This window comes from Papaver somniferum, chromosome 7 (genome assembly GCF_003573695.1).
Source record: "Papaver somniferum cultivar HN1 chromosome 7, ASM357369v1, whole genome shotgun sequence".
In the NCBI taxonomy this organism is placed as follows: domain Eukaryota; kingdom Viridiplantae; phylum Streptophyta; class Magnoliopsida; order Ranunculales; family Papaveraceae; genus Papaver; species Papaver somniferum.
The window spans coordinates 145,676,666-145,700,629 of NC_039364.1; positions in this window are offsets into that span (position 1 = coordinate 145,676,666).

Sequence of the window (23,964 nt, forward strand, 5' to 3'; positions counted from 1 at the left end):
CGTGAAGTTATCAAACTTCTTGTACCACTGTCGCGGGGCTTGTTTTAATCCATACAAACTCTTCTTTAGCTTGCACGCCATCTCTTCCTTGCCTTTTACTATGAATCCTTCTGGATGCTTCATGTAAATTTCTTCATCTAGGTCACCGTGAAGAAAAGATGTCTTTACATCCAACCGTTCAAGGTAGAGATCTTCAGAAGCCACTAGACTTAACACTAGTCATCTTCACAACTGCAAGAAATATCTCGTTGTAATCAACACCAGGTTTCTGCAGGAAACCTTTCACAACCAACCTCGCCTTGTAGAGAATATATTTCCATTTGCTTCAGACTTCATCCGATAAACCCACTTGTTATGCAACGCCTTCTTACCTCTTGGTAATTTTACTAACACACAAGTTCCATTCTTCTCAAGTGAATTCATCTCATCTTCCATAGCAAGTTGCCACTTGCCTGAATCATCAACCGCCAGTGCTTCTTTAATATCATCAGGTTCACCTCCATCCGTAAGTAATAGATAATTCAGAGCATACCTTGGGTTTGGTTTTGGAGTTCTTGACGATCTTCGTACTTATTGTAGAACTGTAGGAGTAACTCCCACTGCAGCAGAAGTCTCTTCTTGTACTTCTCCGCCATCAACAATATCGTGCTCTTCTTGTACCACACTTTTTCCAGAATCATCATCAATATCGATATAAAACTCCTTATCGACGTTGCTTGATCCGACATATTCAACTTGTGTTTTATCCCTGTCCCTGTACACCTCATTCTCATTAAAAGTGATGTCTTTACTTCTAATAACTTTGTGACCCTCGTAGTCCCAAAGTTTATACCCAAGAGCGTCATTTCCGTAACCAAGAAATATACACTTCTTTGCTTGAGCACCTATCTTAGACCTCTCACCGGGACTAAGATGAACATAACCAACACAACCAAAAACTTTCAAATATGAAAGATTTACCTTTTTTCCGTTCCAAACCTCCTCTGGTATTTTCATATATAATGGGCTACTAGGTGTCCTATTGATTAGATAAGCATCCGTCTCTGTTGCATGTGCCCATAAGGTCTCGGGCAAACCAGACTGCAACCTCATGCACCTAGCACGTGCATTCAACGTCCAATTCATACGTTCTGCTACTCCATTCTCCTATGGCGTCCTTGGAACTGTCCTCTCCAAACGAATTCCATTTGTAGCACATAACTGTAAGAAGTCTGTTTTGTCATACTCACCACCGTTGTCTGACCTTAGACACTTCAACTTCAGACTATTTTCTGTTTCAACCAAAGCTTTCCACTTCTTAAACACTTCATACACCTCAAACTTATTCTTCATGAAGTAAAGCCACACCTTCCTTGAGTGATCATCAATAAAGGTGACATAATATTGGAACACGTTGTGAGATGCAACATCAATTGGTCCCCATACATCAGTATGAACCAAATCAAGCTTCTCACTTCTCAAGGCTCTGCCACCTCTGCTGAAACTAACCCGTTTTTGCTTTCCAAGAACACAGTCTTCACAAAAACTCATATCAACAGACTTCACCTTAGGTAAATATCCTCCCGAACATAAAATCTTCATGTTCTTCTTACTCATGTGCCCTAATCTTCTATGCCATAAGTTAGTGTCTTCACCACTACTAGCCACTGCTAAAGTAGTTCCATATGAAGTCCGGTATAGAGTACCGACTCTAATTGTGTTTCGTAAGCACAACTTCACAGTTATCATCACAAACTTGGCTCACAGACACCAAGTTCTTCTTCAAATTTGGAACGTGTCGTACATCCTTCAATTTCCATGTCGAACCATTGAATTTCAAGATCACATCACCCAAACCAATGATGTCGCATGCTTCACCGTCACCTAAGAATACTTGGCCGCAATATCCTTCTTTATAAGAGATCATTATACTCTTATCACCCATTGCATGGAAAGAAGCTCCCGAGTCTATAATCCAAGACTCATCTTGCTTGTCCTCAGAAAGTAGTAGAAAACCTTCTGTAATAACCTTCTTGTTATCAGCAAGGACCTTCACCGGTTCCGCAGCTGCAACTACGTTGACCTCTTCTTGATTACCTTTGTTTCCACCATTATTAGCACCTTTATTTTCCGGTTTTCTTACACGCCCAACACTCAACAACACCTCTAGGCCGGGATTGAGATCTCCCTCTAGACTTCCCTCTAGACTTCCATCTAGATTTGTTGTTGTTGCTCCTATTTGAACTCCTTCCTCTATCTTCTTCTTGCATAGTTAAGGCCGAGCTTGAAGTAATAGAACCGTAACCTTGTTATATTCTTCTCTCCTCTTCAACAATTAATCTTTTCTGCACATCATGAAGCTTCAACTTCTCGCTCCTTTCGGAATTGCTAATGGTTGTCCTTGCAGTCTCCCAACTCTTTGGTAATGACGACAACAACCGTAAAGCTTGAACTTCATCATCAAAAATAATACTAACTTTTGAAAGTTGAGAAATAATTGATTTAAACTTCCCAAGATGTGCTGAAACCGCTTCTGCTTCTTGTATCTTCAGATTAAATAGTTGTTCACACGACATAATCTTCCCCGAGGCTGATGACTTTTGATACAACTTTTCAAGTTTATCCATAAGATTCTTCGTACTAGTTTCCTATTGTATGTTATTGTAGACTTCTTCCGTTAGGCATCTACGAATCACGGCTATACACTTGCGATCAAGAGTTGTCCATTCATCGTCTTTGCGTGCTCCCTTTTTCGCAATTCCACCCAATGGATCAGCAAGTTCTTTCTCATATAGGTAGTCTTCCATCTGAGACTTCCAAAACGCAAAGTTTTTCCCATTAAAAAATTTAACCCTAGCTACCGTACTTTCGTTATTATCACCCATAACTCCCACTCCAATCGTACTACGATAAACCTTAAAGCTCTAACCCGAGCTCTGGTACCATTTGTCAGGATTTTCTTATGGAATCACTGACAACCGCATAATAATGGATCTTGAGATATTATGATGAATAATAAGTAAACCAAGCACAAGCAACTATGAAAATACGAGAAAGATAAATCAACTCACAAGACACAAGATTTATAGTGGTTCGACCAATACATACAACGTGTATATATTGTCTACGTCCACTTTGAGCCGCACCAACTCAAATCCACTATGAAGAAAAACGATTACAACGTCGTGTGAATCCCAGCAAACCCTTGGTTACACCGCAACAATTACCCGAGACGATAACCTTGTCTCTTGTTCCTCACCAATATGCTCTCCCAACGAAACCCTAGCTCTAGCCCTAACATCTATACAAGAAATCTCTCACCGGTCTCTTAATCGTTTTCTACACGATACAATTCTACAAGGCCTAGTTACCTATTTATATAGGTTACAAACTTGACCACCAAGAATTCTAGCCTTTTTAGGAAACCCTTTTCCTAAAATATCACGACTAAGTTTAGGAAATAATTAATTAGTCTTTAATTAACTAACAATGCGGATATTAGCAATGCAAGAATTGCCGATTACATGTTGTTCTAATGTCATGTCTAAAAATACATGTAGTCCAATGCTTATTGTTTAGATACAAATCAAATGGATGTAATTAGGGCTGCACATGGTCTGTTTCGGCTCGGTTTCCAAAACCAGAACCGAAACCATTACTCCCGGTTTCTAAAAATTCCATCTACACCGAGCCATTAACCATTGGCTCGGTTTCTGGCCGGTTTCAGTTTATTCCAGAGGATTTCGGTTAATCGACTGTTATGTCAGTTTCCTGAAACTAATAGTTTACAAAAACACACACACAAAAATGGTGAAAGTGTAAAACATTAACTTAAACATTCTAAAGAAACTACAATTAGAGTTGAAGGTGTTCGGAGGATAAATACATAAACATTCGAAACTAAATCAGATCCAGTGTATAATGTGACGCCAACCAGACTTCTTTACATGGGCGTACAAGGAAAAGGCTCCGTTCTTCGTTACATCAGCCTTAAATTTCATACATTGTTTACACTCTGCCAAGGTGGTTTCTGTTTTACGAAGTGATCTCAAAGAAAAGAAGTAGTTTTTCACTTCTTAACGACTTTAGTAACATTTAAAGAAATAGAAGCCTGCATATAAAAAAAATCATATTTGCGTATTAAAATCAGATGACATGTATGTTGCATTCACCCATTCAAGCATCAAACGTTAAGTACATATAAAACAAGTAACTACAATTTTTTCACTTTCATCCATTTAAGAAATTATTCATCTAAACATACTCAGATAAAGAACTTACAACCAAACAACCAAACAAAAAAAATACTCATTCAATAATTCAAGCATTAAGCTTCTTATATTTACGTTGCATTCACATTCACTCAACAAGCAAACACTAGCAAGTAGCAATTACGTCTAACATTGAAAAATCTAAAAGAAGATATAAGACAGTTGCACATAAATCGCTAATACATCAAAAGACAACATGGTCAACAACCTTCACATTCTTAGCTGCAAATGCATCAGGTTTGTCAGCCTTTCGGTTCTCCTTAATGTCAACAGTAAAATCCTCAACATGGAGCTCATCCTCATCGGAATATGAAGGAAAACACAATCAATTCAAATCTCGTACCAGTAACCATATCAAACCTAACGACAAGTAAACAAAATCTCAATTTTCACTGAAAATTAAAATCTAAATCAAATGACCTTCAAAATCAAATCAAGCAACCTTTACATCTAAAACTCATATTTTCTTACTATATCAGTGCTTACAAAAACATTTACCATCAGACCAATTAACATCCGAAGCACCTAAATCCACAAAAATATCAGCAATATACACAAAAAAAAGATCCTCACAGATATGATTCTAACGAACAAAAAAAAAAAACTAAAAATCAATGCAATAGAGAAGAAGAAATGTTACCAGTAGGAACGAAAGTTCTGTTGGATTCCATCCTCTTGTGAATCTTCCTCAATTATTCTTCTTCTTATCTTGTTTGTCCTCCAACTTTTCCAGCACGAGCAAAAGATCACAGAAAACACAAATTCAAGATCTGTTTTGAAATGATATTATTGATGAAATTCAAATCATATATCAAATCGGTAGTTAAATGGAGGGTGTAGATTAGATCTGGGATATTACATGTACAGTTGTTTGAGGGTGAAAACAGTTTCTGCTGGTTTCAGTAATTTCGTGTGATGTGGGTGAGAAAAAAGTCTAAAACCTAAACAATGTACTACAAGGGAGTACTCTAGGTTCGAGAGATCAATCTATACAAGTCCGGCCTAAACCAAGAAATGGTCATTCCAGACTTGCTTCGGTCACAAAGTGGAGGAGAAGGGTTGGATTTGGGGAGGGAATCTAAGAGAGTGTTGAGACCAGAATAGTTGATTCTGGAAGAGTAGTTGTTTTGACTTGTATCATAAAGCGTAAGCCAACAGATGGGAAAGCTAACAGGTGATTTCTGAGTGTTGTATGCTTCTGACCAAAACTTGTTTTCGGTGGAAATAGGTAATGCCTATTTATACAAGTCGAAGTGAAACGTACTCTGGTCTCATTAAGAAATGTAAAACGGGTGAGTAAATGGGAGGAGGTGGTATCCGGTAACGCCTGGGATTGATGTTCCATAAAAGAAAGCTTTTCACCATTACTCCCTGTATTTACTAACCGCCTCATCCTTATGACACTTTCTTATAACGGGCGTAGTGTAGGTCGCACGCTGTAAACCGCCAAACCAATACCGAATGAACATCCCCCAGTTTGTGACATGCGTTGATGTCTCGAGTATTTTCGTGGAAAACATGTAGCACGTTGTTGTTGTCTGGAAAGTTAAGCTTGGGAGACTTGCCGGCTCAGTGGTGACCTTCGACGGTCGAGATTTTGCATCTTAAGAGGAAAGGTAGACGTTGATTATGGTAACCCTTCGTTTAGTAGCCAGTAGCATAAAAGCATGATCAGTATGGATTTAATATGTCCTAGTTTAGGCGCGACCAAAAGTTAGGGTTTTGGCTTTGTTTAGGCGCGACCAAACTAGGGCCAAAGGTTGCCATGCGTTAGCTGATAACCTTGGACGGCTAAGATCTGCACCTTAGATGAAAAAGTGGTCGTTGATTGTTGCAGAACTTAGTTTTGGTAGCCGCATAGGGAATGCCGGTATGGCGTGGCCAAAACTAGGGTTTTGGGCCAAAGGTTACCATGCGTTGTTTGGCAACCTTGGACGGCTAGGATTCACATCTAGGATGGAAGGGTGGTCGTTGATCGTCGCACACCTTCGTTTTGGTAGCCGCAGAGGGAAGGCCGGCATGGTACGGCACGACAAGGTGGTTGGCATGCCATTGGCACATGTGGCATGACATGCCTTGGCGCGGATTAGCGTGGAAAAAACTAGAGTTTTGGGCCAAAGGTTTCCATGCGTGGTTTGGCGACCTTGGACGGCTAGGATTTGCATCTAGGATGGAAGGGTCACCGTTAATCGTCGCACACCTTCGTTTTAGTAGCTGTGTAGGGAAGGACGACATGGTATGGCGCGGCAAGGTGGTTGGCATGCCATTGGCACATGTGGCATGGCATGCCTTGGCGCGGTTTGGCGTGGCCAAAACTAGGGTTTTGGGCCAAAGTTTACCATTCGCTGTTTGGAGATCTTGGACGACTAGGATTTGCATATAGGATGAAAGGGTGGTCGTTGATCGTCGCACGCCTTTGTTTTGGTAGCCGCATAGGGAAGGCCGGTAAGGCGTGGCCAAAACTAGGATTTTGGGCCAAAGGTTACCATGCGTTTTTTGGCAACCTCGGACGGCTAGGATTCGCATCTAGGATGGAAGGGTGGACGTTGATCGTCGCACGCCTTCGTTTTGGTGGCCGCATAAGGAAGGCCGGTATGGTATGGCGCGGCAAGGGGATTGGCATGCCATTGGCACATGTGGCATGGCATGCCTTGGCCCGGTTTGACGTGGCCAAAACTAGAGTTTTGGGCCAAAGGTTACCATGCGTGGTTTGGAGACCTTGGAGGGCTAGGATTTGCATCTAGGATGGAAGGGTAGCCTTTGATCGTCGCACGCCTTCGTTTTGGTAGCCGCGTAGGGAAGGCTGACATGGTATGGTGCGGCAAGGTGGTTGGCATGTCATTGGCACATGTGGCATGGCATGCCTTGGCGCTGTTTGGCGTGGCCAAAACTAGGTTTTTAGGCCAAAGGTTACCATGCGTTGTTTGGCGACCTTGGACGGCTAGGATATGCATCTAGGATAGAAGGGTGGCCGTTGATCGTCACACGCCTTTGTTTTGGTAGCCGCATAGGGAAGGCCGGTATGGCGTGGCCAAAACTAGTGTTTTGGGCAAAATGTTACCATGCGTTGTTTGGCAACCTTGGATGGCTAGGATTCGCATCTGGGATGGAAGGGTGGTCGTTGATCGTCGCACGCCTTCGTTTTGGTAGCCGTATAGGGAAGGCCGACAGGGTATGGCGCGACAAGGTGGTTGGCATGCCATTGGAACATGTGGCATGGCATGCCTTGGCGCGGTTTGGCGTGGCCAAAACTAGAGTTTTGGGCCAAAGGTTACCATGCGTTGTTTGGCGATCTTGGACGGTTATGATTTGCATCTAGGATGGAAGGGTGGTCGTTGATCGTCGCACGCCTTTGTTTTGGTAGATGCATAGGGAAGGCCGGCATGGTATGGCGCGACAAGGTGGTTGGCATGCCATTGGAACATGTGGCATGGCATGCCTTGGCGCGGTTTGGCGTGGCCAAAACTAGAGTTTTTGGCCAAAAGTTACCATGCGTGGTTTGGCGACCTTGGACGGCTAGGATTTGCATCTAGGATGGAAGGGTGGCCGTTGATCGTCACACGCCTTCGTTTTGGTAGCCGCGTAGTGAAGGCAGGCATGGTATGGCGCGGCAAGGTGTTTTGCATGCCTTGGCGCGGTTTGGCGTGGCCAAAACTAGGGTTTGGGCCAAAGGTTACCATGCGTTGTTTGGCGACCTTGGACGGCTAGGATTTACATTTAGGATGGAAAGGTGGACGTTGATCGTCGCACGCCTTTGTTTTGGTAGCCGCATAGGGAAGGCCAGCATGGTAGGGCCAAGGAAAATGACGCGGATGGCTTGGCATAGTGGGGCTAAGGGTTTGGCACGGACGGCTTGGCATGGTGGGGCCCAGGAAAGGTGCGGTTGGCTTGGCATGGTGGGGCCAAGGGTTTGGCATGCCATTGGCGCATGGTGCGGCTAGCATGGTTTTCCATTGGCACAGTGGTGTGGCTGGCATGGTTGGCATACCTTGGCGCGGAGATGTGGTTGGAATGGTTTGCCATTGGCACAGTGGTACGGCTGGCATGGTTGGCATGCCTTGGCGCGGAGATGTGGCTGACATGGTTTTCCATTGGCACAGTGGTGCAGCTGGCATGGTTGGCATGCCTTGGCGCGGGAATGCGGCTGGCATTGTTTGCCATTGGCACAATGGTGCTGGCATGGTTGGCATGCCTTGGCCCGGAGATGTGGCTGGCATAGTTTGTCATTGGAACAGTGGTGCGGCTGGCATGGTTGGCATGCCTTGGTGCGGAGATGTGGCTGGCATGGTTTTCCATTGGCAAAGTGATGAGGCTGGCATGGTTAGCATGCCTTGGCACGGTAGCATGAGAATTAGGATTTGACATAGATGATGTCGGTCAATGTTAAGGGTTCTGCCGTGGAATATGACACATAAAAAAAAGGTACCCTGGTAATTCTTACGTAGGCATGCTGATCGATTCAATAAATGTGCTAATGGTCATAGTGACATCATGTCAGATGTGTGGTTTTACGATTTTAACCATAAGCTAAAAACCACCATCAACATTAAGTCCCCTGCTTAGCTCGGAATGGGAGCATCGTTGTGAGGTAAGCATAAGATGGTGACAGGCTAGGGAAAAAATCGAAACAACAAGTCGTGAAAAGATGGTCAGAAAGGTACGACTAACCTTTTTCGAGAGGTAAAGAGAGTTTGTGCTTCCCGTGTTGGCGGCCTTGCATGATTTGTACTGGTGATGCAGACTGTGGAGTGGTGAGATGAAAATCGCCGTCTTAGTATGGCCATGCATCACCTTGGCTTGGTTAGAGAACATCGTGACGCTGGCTTGGCGAGTTTGTTGGTGTTGGCGCGGCACGATGGTGCAAGGTATGACGCGGTTTGGCGAGGCAAGCATGGCGCGGACGGTGGTGCAAGGCATGACATGGTTTGGTGAGGCCAAGCATGCGCGGACGGCTTGGCCCAATAATTGCTTGTCTTTGCGGGCATGGTTGTCTCTTTTCCTTACGTGACTCACATAGGAAGTTCTTTCCTTACTCAAAACCCCGCAAGTGTTATGCCCGTAGAAAGGGGGCGTTATTCCTTCTCTTCATGTCACCTTGTCGGGTTTTTTTTTCAAGTCTCGGTGCTGGCGGCAGAGAAGTAACAATGCGGGAAAGCGTGTCTTAAACATGTACTTCCACGTTTTCTCACCAAACCCTAGTTTACCTCACGTTGCCAGGCATTCCCTTATGTTCGCTAGTAGAAAACGGTTTCATTAGAATCTGATATCACGCCTCAATCCGCGGCTGGTAGGAGGCTTTCCTATTCTGGACCTCATCGCTCTGATAGTTATAAGAGGTGATCTTGAATCCTTCATTTGCACAGGTCTTACTGAAATCGTGTCTATCCTCTATTCTTTCTCTGGTTTTGTAGCGCATAATGAGATCTTCCAATGACAGACATGTCTCCAATTTTTCGGGGAGAAACTTTGGAATCGACGAAAACCATTCTTCTTCTCATGGGGAGGCATTAAATAGAATTGATTCTCTGTTTCGTGACGAAATCATTCGGGACATACCTTTGGAAAAAGAACGAGAAGGCAGCGAAGCATCCCAGTGCGTTGGGAGGATTAGGTGCAACAAAAACTCTTCACGGCCCACTGTTAGGGTTGGACCGTTTGCTTCTCAGTTGAAACGGCGGAAGACCGAGCTTGTGAAACTTTTGGGTAAAATCAATGTAGCTCCCCTGTCCAGGACGGTGTCATAACCCTTGATTCAGATGAATCGGGAAATTCTCCTCGAAAGGTCGCTGAGAAGACTTCCGAGGATGATGATGATGTTGCGGTTGATGAAACTGAAACAACTTTTGGAAAAGACGGCGAAACTGTTGTCGGTGGCATTGGAGAAGTCGTGATGGCATATGCTAGGTTGGTTTCCGGGGCGGATGTCGGTAACAAGTCGGATGATGTTGCTGCTGAGACGACTTCCGGGTGGGATGTTGAGGCTGCTATTGCTGATGTGGCTTCCGGATGGAACCTTTGCTGCCTGAAAGATTGTTGGGGAAAGTGTTTGAAAAAAGCTCTGACCGAGGCATTGGAAATTCACACATTAGCTTTCTATGACTAGTTTCTTTTTCTTCATTGTTTCTATTCGTCGCTTAGTTGTCCTGATGTTTTGCATACCTATTTTTTTACCCTCCTTGTATTCGCGGCGAAGTTAGGGTTTCATCAATTAGCATCCCGCTTGCGGTTTCTGTCTTAGAATAAAACTTATCATTTTTTTTTGAAAGACCCAAGCCTTCCATTAGAATGGGTTTGTGTTTCTGGTTGTGATTGGATGGTTAATGGCTTCTCAATTATTTGGGATTTGTTTGGTATATTTTTCTGAGATTTGGAAAACTCATTCGGAAAGAAATGTATGCCTTTTGAATAAAAATGAAATCCTAAAAAAGAATACAAACGGTGCATTCATCTTGGGGAAATACAAATATCAAGCGGGAGGAGAAATTGCTGAAGCAATACTAAAGGGAGAGTGCTGGAAGAGGTTAGTACAGCGTTTTATGGATTGAAAATCTTGAGCCATCGCGAGTGAACTATCAGACCTCCTAGCTTGTCTGTGTTGATGAGCTTGCAGTAACCTCCTAAAAGGACGTCTTCCACCAGATATGGCTCGTCTTCTTTTCACTTGGGTGAATCGGTCCAAACAGCTATCTTTACCGTCATCTTCCTAACTTGAAACGAGTTCATTTTGACCACCATATCTCCGATTTGAAACGAGTTCGGGTGTTGTGTAACAGTTTGAATCTTGGTCTCGTCAGTTTCGATGGCAGCTTCCAAATTCTTTGCAAAGCGTTTGAATGGCCCAGCGCCCCACTCACATCTCTTGACAGCGTCCGCGCTAGTAATCTCGCTGAGTCCCCATGACGGAATATGGGAATAAATGACTGGTTGTAGAGAGGATCGTTCGTCCAAACTTACTTGCGTTTGGAATCTATGAGTTAGCGCCAAAAGGTCATCTCCAGATGTCCGGGTTCTATCGGTAACTCACCGATGCAGTAGCAAGTGAGACGGTTTGTTGGAGATTCTTTCGGGTGTTGACATCGGTAGAGGGTATGTTCCCAATTTCTCCTTGTTGTTGAGTACCCACAAGTGCCCCAATATCATGTCGTAACCCAGTTCTTTGACAATGTGGAATTTGCTATGCGTTATAGCGTCTCCCATCTTGATCTCGAGGTTAATGTAGCCGTGCGCGTTCAAGGCTTCCCCTCCCGGGTTCTTAGTCACATATGGGGAATGGGTAGCCTCTTGTTTCGTAAATCCCGCAGCTTTCAGAGTCTTGAAAGTAACAATGTTTAAGTCAGAGGCCGTGTCAATTAGCGTGTTGTCGAATTCAATACCTCTTAAATAGGACGTGGTCAGCAGTCCCCAGTTGTATTTTTCGATTCTGCTCGCTGAGAGAGCTTGGGATCTTGGCGTGGCTTCCGTGGAGGGAAAAATTCGTTTTCCCGACACGACACGACACGATTGAGAGTCGTGAGGATATCTTGGCGCTGTACCTTGGAAAGGTAGAGAATTTCGCATACGTGTTGCATCATGGATCGCACAGTCTCGTGCACGGAGTCCCCAGAGACTCCACAATTCCTCACCGGAAATGAGTCTCGATGTACTCCCTCGTTTCCTAGTTGAAGATCCCCTGCTTCTATCTTTTCTTTGAAGATATGCTTCAGTCTATTGCAATCACTGGTTGGTGAACAAATCTGTGGTAGTGGCAGTATTTGGGGTTTGCCATCTCGGCCTCAGTCGGTGGGCGTCTGGGAGATGGTAGTCTGATAACATCATCTTGAATCCATGCTTCTAGATGGTAGTCTGATAACATCATCTTGAATCCATGCTTCTAAGAGATCGATCACCTCCTCAATGAGAAACGGGAAATAAAGGGTATTTCCTTCAGCTTCGTGATGACGCATGCGAGCTTTAGCGGCGGCCTTCCGTGGAGGAGTTGCTCGTCGTGCTGGTGCTTCGCGTTTAGGCAGCTGGTCTCCAGCTGGGGACTTCTTTTTTACTCCTTCGTTTACTACGCTCACCGAGGAGTGACCAGCTTTGTAATGTTTATTGATGAGACGTATATTCCCGCGAGTTTCGCGTACGTCTTCGGCTCTGGTTGGTCTAGCTCTTTCTAATAATGCTGGTGATGTCGCTGCTGATCGCCTGGCAGCCTCATGGAGCTCAGAGAATGTCTGGAAAAGCAGGTTCTTTATCAAGGCGTGGTAAATGGGAGCCATACCATTGATGCATGAATTCACCAGTTGTTGCTCGGTCACGTTTGGGTCATGACAGTCTAGTGCTTGAACCCTGAATCTCTTAACAAAATCATTTGGATGTTAGTTGTCCCGTTGGTACATCCTTCATAGGTCCGAGAAGGTAACTTGTTCAGACACAAAGAAGTACTTCTTGTAAAATGCGGTAACCATGCCACCCCAGTTGGGGATGTTGTTTGGCGCGATGTTGTTGTACCATGTGTACGCTCTTCCGGTAAGCGATTTTGAAAACTCCCTCAGATGAAGAACATGATTGTATTCATGTTCTCCTAGGGACTCCAAGAAGCGAAAGACATGCTCACGTGCATTTACGGTGTTATCGTACAGGGTGAATTGAGGAGAGGAGTATCCTCTTGGAAGAGGAATTCTTTATATTTCAGGTGGGTAAGGAGGTTGATGCTGATGCATGTCTATTTCATCATTCTTGATTCTATTCCGGAGAAGTTGTTCAAGATCCTCTCGTGTGACAAAATTGGACGGCTGACTTCTTTACAATGGGGTTCTGGCACGAATCTCCTCGTCCGTGGAGACGAGTTCCGCCGAGGTGCTAGCGTCGGGGGTGTTGGAGGCGTTTCTAATCGGTTCTGGAGGGCGTGACTCACGCGGCAGCCGCTCTGTCAAGGCTTTGAGAAAGACGAGTACTTCTTTCTGTGTCGAAACCATATCCGTCTGGGCTCTAGCGAGAACCTCCTGCTGTTCCACCAAATCAGCGATGGTGATATAGGGTCGGCTTCCTCTGGTTCCTCCGGTTTTTCGTCCTGTTGGTGGGGTAGTTGGAGTCTTAGTGGCGGTTGGAGGTGCCATGTTTGACGAAGCGTTAGGAGCGGTAGCGACAGCTCTGGCCCTGGTGACTAGTGGCATAACACCTGAAGGAGCGCTTTTAGTATTGCTAGGATTAGCAAGTTGCGCAGGGACATTAGAGGCGGCAGCGACTCTGGCCCTGGTGATCGGCGGTGTTACACCTGAAGGAGTGCTTTCGGTGTTACTGGGGTCAGTAGGTGGCGTAGTGATGCTGTTGGAAGTAGCGTTAACACCAGGGACAGATTTTGCGTTGGTGTTCTCGGCATCTGATCCGGATCTGAGTTCCACCATGTTGGAGTTCGAAGTGAAAGGTGATATCGGAAATTTGGAAATCGATATTGCAACCGAGAGATTGATCTCCCACCGTGATCGCAAATTGTTTGAGGGTGAAAACAGTTTCAGCTGGTTTCGGTAATTTCGTGTGATGTGGGTGAGAAACAAGTCTAAACCCTAAACAATGTACTGCAAGGGAGTACTTTAGGTTCGAGAGATCAATCTGTTCAAATCCGGCCTAAACCAAGAAATGTCCGTTCCAGACTTGCTTCGGTCACAAAGTGGAGGAGAAGGGTTGGTTTTGGGGAGGGAAGCGAAGAGAGTGTTGAGACCAGAATAGTTGATTCTGGAAGAGTAGTTGTTTTGACTTGTATCATAAAGCGTAAGCCAAAAGATGGGAAAGCTAACAGGTGATTTCTGAGTGTTGTACGCTCCTGACCAAAACGTGTTTTCGATGGAAATAGGTAATGCTTACTTATACAGGTCGAAGTGAAACGTACTCTGGTCTCATTAGGAAATGTAAAATGGGTGAGTAAATTGGAGGAGGTGGTAACCGGTAACGCCTGGAATTGATGTTCCATAAAAGAAAGCTTTTCACCATTACCCCCTGTATTTACTAACCGCCTCATCTTATGACACTTTCTTATAATGGGCGTAGTGTAGGTCGCATGTTGTAAACCGCCAAACCAATACCCAATGAGCATCCCCCAGTTTGTGACATGCGTTGATGTCTCGAGTGTTTTCTTGGAAAACATGTAGCACGTTGATGTTGTCTGGCAAGTTGAGCTTGGGAGACTTTCCAGCTCAGTGGTGACCTTCGACGGTCGAGATTTTGCATCTTAAGAGGAAAGGTAGCCGTTGATTATTGTAACCCTTCGTTTGGTAGCCAGTGGCATGAAAGCATGATCAGTTTGGCTTTAATATGGTATAGTTTAGGCGCGGCCAAAAGTTAGGGTTTTGGCTTTGTTTAGGCGCGACCAAACTGGGGCCAAAGGTTGCCATGCGTTAGCGGGTAACCTTGGACGGCTAAGATATGCACCTTAGATGAAAAAGTGGTCGTTGATTGTTGCAGGCCTTCATTTTGGTAGCCACATAGGGAAGGCCGATATGGCGTGGCCAAAACTAGGGTTTTGGGACAAAGGTTACCATGCGTTGTTTGGCAACCTCGGACGACTAGGATTCGTATCTAGGATGGAAGGGTGGCCGTTGATCGTCGCACGCCTTCGTTTTTGTAGCCGCATAGGGAAGGCCGACATGGTATGGCGCGGCAAGGTGGTTGGCATGCCATTGGCAAATGTGGCATGGCATGCCTTGGCGTGGCCAAAACTAAAGTTTTGGGCTAAAGGTAACCATGCGTGGTTTGGAGACCTTGGATGGCTAGGATTTGCATCTAGGATAGAACGCTGGCCGTTGATCGTTGCACGCCTTCATTTTGGTATCCGCGTAGGAAAGGCCGACATGGTATGGCGCGGAAAGGTGGTTGGCATGCCATTGGCACATGTGGCATGGCATGCCTTGGCGCGGTTTGGCGTTGCCAAAACTAGGGTTTTGGGCCTAAGGTTACCATGCGCTGTTTGGCGACTTTGGACGGCTAGGATTTGCATCTAGGATGGAAGGGTGGCCATTGATCGTCACACGCCTTTTTTTTGGTATCCGCATAGGGAAGGCTGGTATGGCATGGCTAAAACTAGGGTTTTGGTCCAAAGGTTACCATGCGTTATTTGGCAACCTTGGACGGATAGGATTCAAATCTAGGATGGAAGGGTGGTCATTGATCGTCGCACGCCTTCGTTTTGGTAGCCGCATAGGGAAGGACGGCTTGGTATGGCGCAACAAGTTGGTTGGCATGCCATTGGCACATGTGGCATGTCATGCCTTGGCGTGGCCAAAACTAGAGTTTTGGGCCAAAGGTTACCATGCGTGGTTTGGCGACCTTGGACGGCCAGGATTTGCATCTAGGATGGAAGGATGGTCGTTGATCATCGCATGCCTTCGTTTTGGTATTCGCGTATGGAAGGCCGACATGGTATGGCGCAGCAAGGTGGTTGGCATGCCATTGGCACATGTGGCATGGCATGCCTTGGCGCGTTTTGGCGTGGCCAAAACTAGGGTTTTGGGCCAAAGTTTACCATGCGTTGTTTAGCGACATTCGACGGCTCGGATTTGCATCTAGGATGAAAGGGTGGCCGTTGATCGTCGCACGCCTTCATTTTGGTAGCCGCATAGGGAAGGACGACATGGTATGGTGCGGCAAGGTGGTTGGCATGCCATTGGCACATGTGGCATGGCGTGCCTTGGCGCGGTTTGGCGTCGCCAAAACTAGGTTTTTGGGCCAAAGGTTACCATGCGTTATTTTGCGACCTTGGACGGCTAGGATTTGCATTCTAGGATGGAAGGGTGGACGTTGATCATCGCACACCTTCGTTTGGTAGCCGCATAGGAAGTCCAACATGGTGGCGCCAAGGCAAATGGCGCGGATGGCTTGGCATAGTGGGGGCCAAGGGTTTGGCACGGACGGCTTGGCATGGTGGGGCCAAGGGTTTGGCTTGCTATTGGCGCATGGTGCGGCTAGCATGGTTGGGGCCAAGGTAAGGTGCGGTTGGCTTGGCATGGTGGGGCCAAGGGTTTGGCATGCCATTGGCGCATGGTGCGTCTAGCATGGTTTTCCATTGGCACAGTGGTGCGGCTCGCAAGGTTGGCATGCCTTGGCGCGAAGATGTGGCTGGCATGGTTTTCCATTGGCACAGTGGTGCGGCTGGAATTCCTTGGCGCGGAGATGTGGCTGGCGTGATTTTTCATTGTCACAGTGGTGCGGCTGGCATGGTTGGCATGCCTTGGCGCGGAGATGTGGATGGCATGGTTTGCCATTGGCACAGTGGTGCGGCTGGCATGGTTGGCATGCCTTGGCGCGGAGATGTGGCTGGCATGGTTGGCATGCCTTGTCGCGGAGATGTGGCTGGCATGGTTTTCCATTGGCAAAGTGGTGTGGCTGTCATGGTTGGCATGCCTTGGCACGGTAGCATGAGAATTAGGGTTTGGCATAGATGATGTCGGTCAATGTTAAGGGTTCTGCCGTGGAACATGACACATAAAAAAGATACCCGGGTAATTCTTACGTAGGCATGCTGATCGATTCAATAAATGTGCTAATGGTCGTAGTGACGTCATGTCAGATGTGCGGTTTTACGATTTTAATCCTAAGCTAAAAACCACAATCAACAACAGCCTATAATAATCGGTTTCGCACTGGTAATTATGTTCGGTGTTGAGCGAAAACCAAAACTGAAACCACTATCTCGATTATTAACAATTTTGTTAACAAAAACGTTCCATTAATAAATGGATCGGTTTGGTTTCCTCCTAATCGGTTCGATTCGACCCGGTTTTAGCCGATAACCGTTGTGATGTTCAGCCCTAGGTGTAATACTAACTTTAAAATCTAACTTACAAGAAAAATAAAAATTATAAATAACTAAAGAAGAAAAAAATAATATATTAAAAACGGGTACCTATCTCAAATGGTCATCCCCGTTCCACAGAGGTTTCATGCGCTCCAGGAGACCCCAGGTTGGAGTTCCCGATTGCGCAATATTGCAGAATTTGACATGGAAGGTAGAGTTAGCTTGCCCCCCTTGAGACATAATCACATCCCCCTATCCATTTTGTCTCCCTTGGATTGGTTCCTCATGAGGCTTGCTGGTGGGCTAGCACGACAATCTGTTCAATTAATGTAGTAGTCCGTTGTTGGAGCTTCGCTTGTTGGGCTTCCAACTATTTTCTTGTAATAATACTAGTTTTAAAAAATGTAAAACATACAATAAAAGAAAAACATCTTTTTTTAATTATAATAAAAAACAAAATAAAATAATAAAATAACCGAACATTTAATAAAAAAATAATAACAAAAATTGAAAAATCCATTAAATAATAATAAAAGAACCAAAAATAAGAAGAAAAAAATATAACTGAGCATTAATAAGCAAAAAATAATGTTTAAAAAAATAAAATGAAAATTTTGAATTATGCAAATAAAATAAATGGTCAATATTGGTCAACAATGGAGTTGGAGGGTGTAATACAGGGTCGCATTCGGTGCATACCTCAAGAGGCCCTTTAAAGGTAATATGAATGACATGTAGTTGCTATGTCGTGTAATTGAATCCATATCAAACATTCAATATTTGAATGCACCCCTTGATTACTTTTTTTTTGACTGCATTACACTCTCTAATTACCTCCAATTTAAGCGTGCCAAACGGAATAACTGATACACTGGAACTCAAAATATGTTATCTTCCTATAATGAGGATAGGAGCGAGAGATAAAAGTACGAAACTTCCATAAAGCTAGAATTAGCATTATGTGCTTCTTTAGCTAGCAAATCAGTCAGATTACTATCTTTTCTTGGAATATGAGAACATTTCCAGCTTTCAATTCCAGAAAGAAACTTATTACAATCAACTATAAAAAAAAAACTTGTTGTCCGTTTCATTGACGATAAATTCCCATTTATGGTCGTTATTACATTATTGTTATTTCCCTCCAGGTGCTGGTGTCGAATATTCCTTTATTTTGGGCATAAATAATGTACCATGTCCCCATATCTTCAACTTGTTCTTTGTCAAAAGCTATTATTGGAAAGCATCTTTCTCTCTCGCAATATCCTGTAAAATATCTCAGTATCAGTCCAATTTCACATTTATTTGAACCTAAAAGGTTCAACAAGGGAACTCTATTGTTTCTGTTGTCTATCCTAATTCTTGGTTGATTAGTGTTGACTAGATGGAGTATATATAATAATTATTGTCACATTCTATTATGAACTGGTTGCTTACCAGATTAGGGAATGAAGCGTGTATATGGCCAAAAACCAGAGTACATTTACTCTTCCAAATAAACCAAATAATAAACCCTGCAAATTAGATATATTTATTTATTTGGATATTAGCTTCCCCTACAACCATAAACAATTTCACAAACCAATCTGCAAATACCTTAATCTAAACAACATTTGTAAAGACCAGAGTACATTTACTCTTCCAAATAAACCACATAGTAACACCTGCAAATTGGATGTATTTATTTCTATGGATATCGGCTCCTTTACAACCTTCAACAATTTCTCAAACCAATCTGCAAAGATTTTATTCTAACTAACATTTAAAAAAGCAGGATCAAGTAGACGCCAAATATCCTTAGTATAAGTGTATTCACTAAAAAAATACTGTAATGATTTGGGAGTTGTTCCAAAAAGGACAGTTGGCGTCGATAATATGAAAATCTAGGTAACTTCTATCTAACTAGAAAAATTCCTGAAAACAGGTCCATAAGAAGATAAGAATATTTGGAGGAATCTCCACTTTCCAGAAAAGGTTCCAAGAGAATTGGAGATTTTTTTTTTCTTCGAAAAAGAGGCAAGCCTCGAAGATTGAGAATCAAAAGGCCATTATGGGCATGAGTCCATCTAATCCTGCTATCAATCCCGTGTAAAGGGGTTCTGATTTCAAGAAACTATTAATTGTTTTCTCATCAAACAAATCCTCTGAAATATCTACTTTCCAAGCTTTAGAATATGCATCAATCAGCTGACTAGCAATTGTCATATCCCTGGAAAACATTGTAGAATCAATTGTGATATTAAGGTTAAAAATCCAACATTGTTCTCATTTGTTTATTTTTATGTCATCACTCCCTTCATAACAATAGTTTTGCTTAATACTATAAATATCATCTCTAATATACCTCCATATCAAAGATCCATGTTGAGGGAGTTCACTAGTCAAGCAGTCAAGTTTCTCGAAATAGTTCTGCTTAAAAACAATAACTCATATAGTTGCAGGTTAATCTAGCATTCTCCAGGATAACAAGGCAAGATTGAAGATCTCATGTTTCTTAAAATTTAAACCACCATACTTTTTAGGTAAAGCAATATAATCCCATTTTCTAAGATATAGACCCATGCTCTCTTGTTCATTATTCTACCAAAACTTCATCCAGATAGGATCCATTTTGTTTTTGAGTTTTTTAGGCATATAAAAGACCCCCAGATGGTACGAAGCATGAGAACCAAGAACATTTTAGATTAGGACAGACATACCCGCCGAGTTGAGGTATACCAAACTTATCTTGAAATTCCTTAAGGATTGAGAAATGATTCGATTTTTTTGCAGCCCCAGTATAACCCCAAGATAGTTATCTAGGATACCAATCTTTTTAATGCATAATATATTTGCAATATCATTTCTTATTATAGTATTAGTCTTAGTACTGAATGCAGTTTTAAACTTCTCAAAGTTTATGGATTTACTTGAGAAAGCGATAAATTTATAAATAATGTCATGATATGCTTTAACTTCACTAGAGTACTTAAGGAAGATCAATCAATTGGAGAGAAATATATATGACTAATAGAGAGATACTCCTTGGTCACTTTATTATCATGCAACTTACCTTGTTATTCGGCAACAAGTAAACTCTTGGAGAATAATTACGTATATAGAATGAAAAAATAGAGACAACAAGTAAACTCAACACAACTCCGAGAATAAAAACACAATCAAGGAAAGTGCCTAGAGTTATATATATTTCTCTCTTTCTCTCTCTTGTTTTTAGAATGTTTACATAATTGAATCCGTGAACTTAATTACAAAGAGAGTTATTGGATGGTACCACCAATGCCCAAGGATAAATCAAGTCTTTTCCAACTAACAAGGTTGGACCTATCTATTTTGATTGATCAACGCATAACCTGTGATATTTTAATTATAAAGATAAATAATATAATGCGAAAAAAGAAATAACACATACACCAAAAAATTTGTTAACGAGGAAATCGCAAATGCAGAAAAACCCCGAGACCTAGTCCAGATTGAACACCAAACTGTATTAAGCCACTACAGGCACTATCCTACTGCCAATTAACTTCGGTCAGGAAGGTAGTTGATCCCTAAATGAAAATTCACCGATTAAGGTATAGTCGCGCTCCTTACGCCTCTCGAATCTTGCAAGACTTTGCGCAATTGATTACCTTATCTAATCTCACCCATAATTAAGAGTGGCTTCGACTCAATTGAAGACTTTAAACCAAATCTGCCTCCCAAGATTAAGCCTATAATTGATTTCCTGATTTACGATCTAAACGGATTATCAAATCAAACGATAGATCCAGGTGATGAAAATCGATAACAACTTAGACAAAAGTATGGCTATCCTCAAAATCCGGACTTATGCAACCTAAAATGCATCCTAGATTATTCATCTCACAAGTATAAAACTTGTGGAATCGACAAAGTATGAGACAAAGAGACTCTGTTGATTACTATCTATCTTGAACTTTGGAGCAATCTCTACAAACAATCAAGATCAGGATACTCGAGTTATCAAGATAAAAGATAACTGGACCTAGGTTCACGAATCCCTGTGAAGTCTTTGTAGTCACTAAACCCTAAAAGAGTTTCTGGTAAGGACGACTCTATATACAACTAGGACACACCAAAAAGTAGTGTCGGGATTCAAAGATCCAAGTTGCAAGAGTTTCCCTTATATAGATTTCAAAGCCTATGTTGCTTTAGGTTTAAGCTAAGATAGCTTTGGAACCAAGCAAACAATATCCATTGTTATATGAAAGCTTTGAATCTTAATCACATACACAAGATATGCACTATGGTTAGGTAAACTGTAACCGAACAGTGTATAAAGACTATGTTCAACATGGTTAGCCGAAACTAGCCGATTTGAACTTAAAAGCGTAACACTCATTTTCGTGTTCACTAATACATTAATATTGCGTCAGAATCATGCAATCAAATGAGTCTAGTGTCAATTAGAGAAAAGATCAAATGAAAATTACATCAGGGAAATAATTAATCTCAATTGAATCATGATCGACATAGATTGTAAAAGTACAAAGTACAATTACTTGAATCGTTCGTGAATCGGCCGAGTCACAGTACGCGGACCGGTTTGCAAACTTATATGCAATTACCGAGTTACGGAGTCTACAGAACTTTTCAGTTCATAAACCAGTCTGCACACTTATGGAATCACCAAGTTTTGGACTCTACAGAACTTTTTCAGTTCATGTGCCGGTTTGCAAATTTAGGACCAACTCAAAGTTCCGGAGTCTACATAACTTTTTAGTTCACGTACCGGTTTGCAAACTTAAGACCTTTTCCGGTCCTGGAGTTCACAGAACATTCAGCTTGCGTACCGGTTTGGGTACTAAACTGGTTCTAGAACATAAAACTGTTTTGGCTCGCATACCTGCTTGATTATTTTAACCCGGTTCCCTTACCACAGTTCCACAATTGTTTGTATACGAATATACATACCTATCCGGATCACGGAACAAACAAAATTTTCCCATGATGTACATACGAATATGCATATCACACAAATCTGAAAGTCGATATATAGCTACCCGATACGTGTACGAATACATGTAATACGAATTCAGACATATAATAGTTTTCTCAGTTTGTAAGACTGATAACACTGTCTTGTATTCCGAATATAGTAGTTCTATATTTCTATAAAACAATTTGAAATATTCCTGAATAAATAACAATGACACTTATCACTGTTCCATGCTATTTCCGAATGATAAACTTGAATCATGATTTGGTTCCGAAAAATAAATTGTTCTCCACTGAATTTGATCAAGTATAAACAAATGTTCATTAAGCTTAGTCATTATATTTCGAGAAATTCGTAAACTAAATATTTAATATCGACTCGAAATTCTTGTCTATGCAAGCTAGTCTAATTAGTTATGCGACAATCGTCTCAAATATAAAATGGTGGATATAACTTGAGAAATTGGTGGTTCAGTCTTCACTTAACTTTTGTCGATGAATTTCTCCAAAAGCTTCGGTGGATCTTCGCCTTCAAATGGTAGAATGTAAATGATGACTGGATCGTTTCTCAACTCAACGATCCTAGACCGAGACTTAACTAACTGTAGACTAGAAATCAAGATGTAGTTTTGACTGCTAAATTTGACAACAAGCTTGATATAACAACACTTGTGAGTTCGACCAAGAAATGCTCTAACAATTAATGTTGCTTGATATCTTATTTTCTATTGAAGATCTCTTAAAATGAACAAATATCCATTATCTTGATTGGAACATTTCTGAAAGTAAGTCAAAATCTACACTTCGACTGAAGCAACTTCTAAGCCTGTAAAGAAAGTAATCTAGGGGAATCAAGTGAGTAGATTCTTGTGGGATTCAAGAGACGTATGGATCACAATTGAGGATGAATTACAATATAGGGTTGATTCGGTCGCAATTACGTTCCACTCTGATAGTAAGATAGTATTTGTAGTAGCTTAATACAATTCGGTGTTCAAACTAGACAAGTTCCCAGGGTTTTAATGTTAGATTGCAGGTTTCCTTATTAAAAAATCTCTGATGTCTTATATTATTTGTTTTCGACATTACATTGTTTATATGTATAAAGGAAATATCACAAGTAGTACGATGATCAACCAAGACAGTTTTTAGCTCGATAGTTAAGATCCTCCCAGAATTTTTTTTGTGAACTCATATTTTGAAATTTAGATTACAAAACTTTTTCTTGTTGAATTCATATCTTGAAATATATATTACAAACTAGGTTGACTTTATAATCAGGAACAATGATCTTAATCTTAGAGATCTAGTTATGTTTCGATGACAAGCTCATGTTTATCGTATCTCGAAACTAGTATCAAGTAAATATTCTCTCATGTTTTTGAACCTATAGGTTCGGAAACTTATTCAAGATTTTTTCTTGAAAAATTCACTGTTCTACTTATTAAGTTCGCGAACTTACATAAGAGAGAATAATTCATGAACTCTAGTGAAAAAGTCGGGGTCTAACAACACCACCCAACATTTCGCTTAGCAATCTGTATAGACAAACTCGAATATACTTTTAAGAGAATCAACAAGACTCAATCAATTAAAAGTATACGAGTTTATATCTTTCCTCTTGATTTGATTTACTCAAGCAAGGACTGCGAGTTCTAATCAAATACAAGGTATAACTTGGATGGTACCAAAGACCAATATCCAAGGATCAATCAATATCAATAAAAAACCGAAGGTTGGATTTCCAATTGATTGATTCAAACACACAACATGTATTATTTCAATTATATAAACAAATATAATGCGGAAATAGAAATAACACAGACACCAGAAATTTTGTTAACGAGGAAACCGCAAATGCAGAAAAACCCCGGGATCTAGTCCAGATTTAACACACACTGTATTAAGCCGCTACAGGCACTAACCTACTCAAAGATAACTTCGGACTGGGCTGTAGTTGAATCCCAATCAGTCTCCCGCTTATCCAAGGTA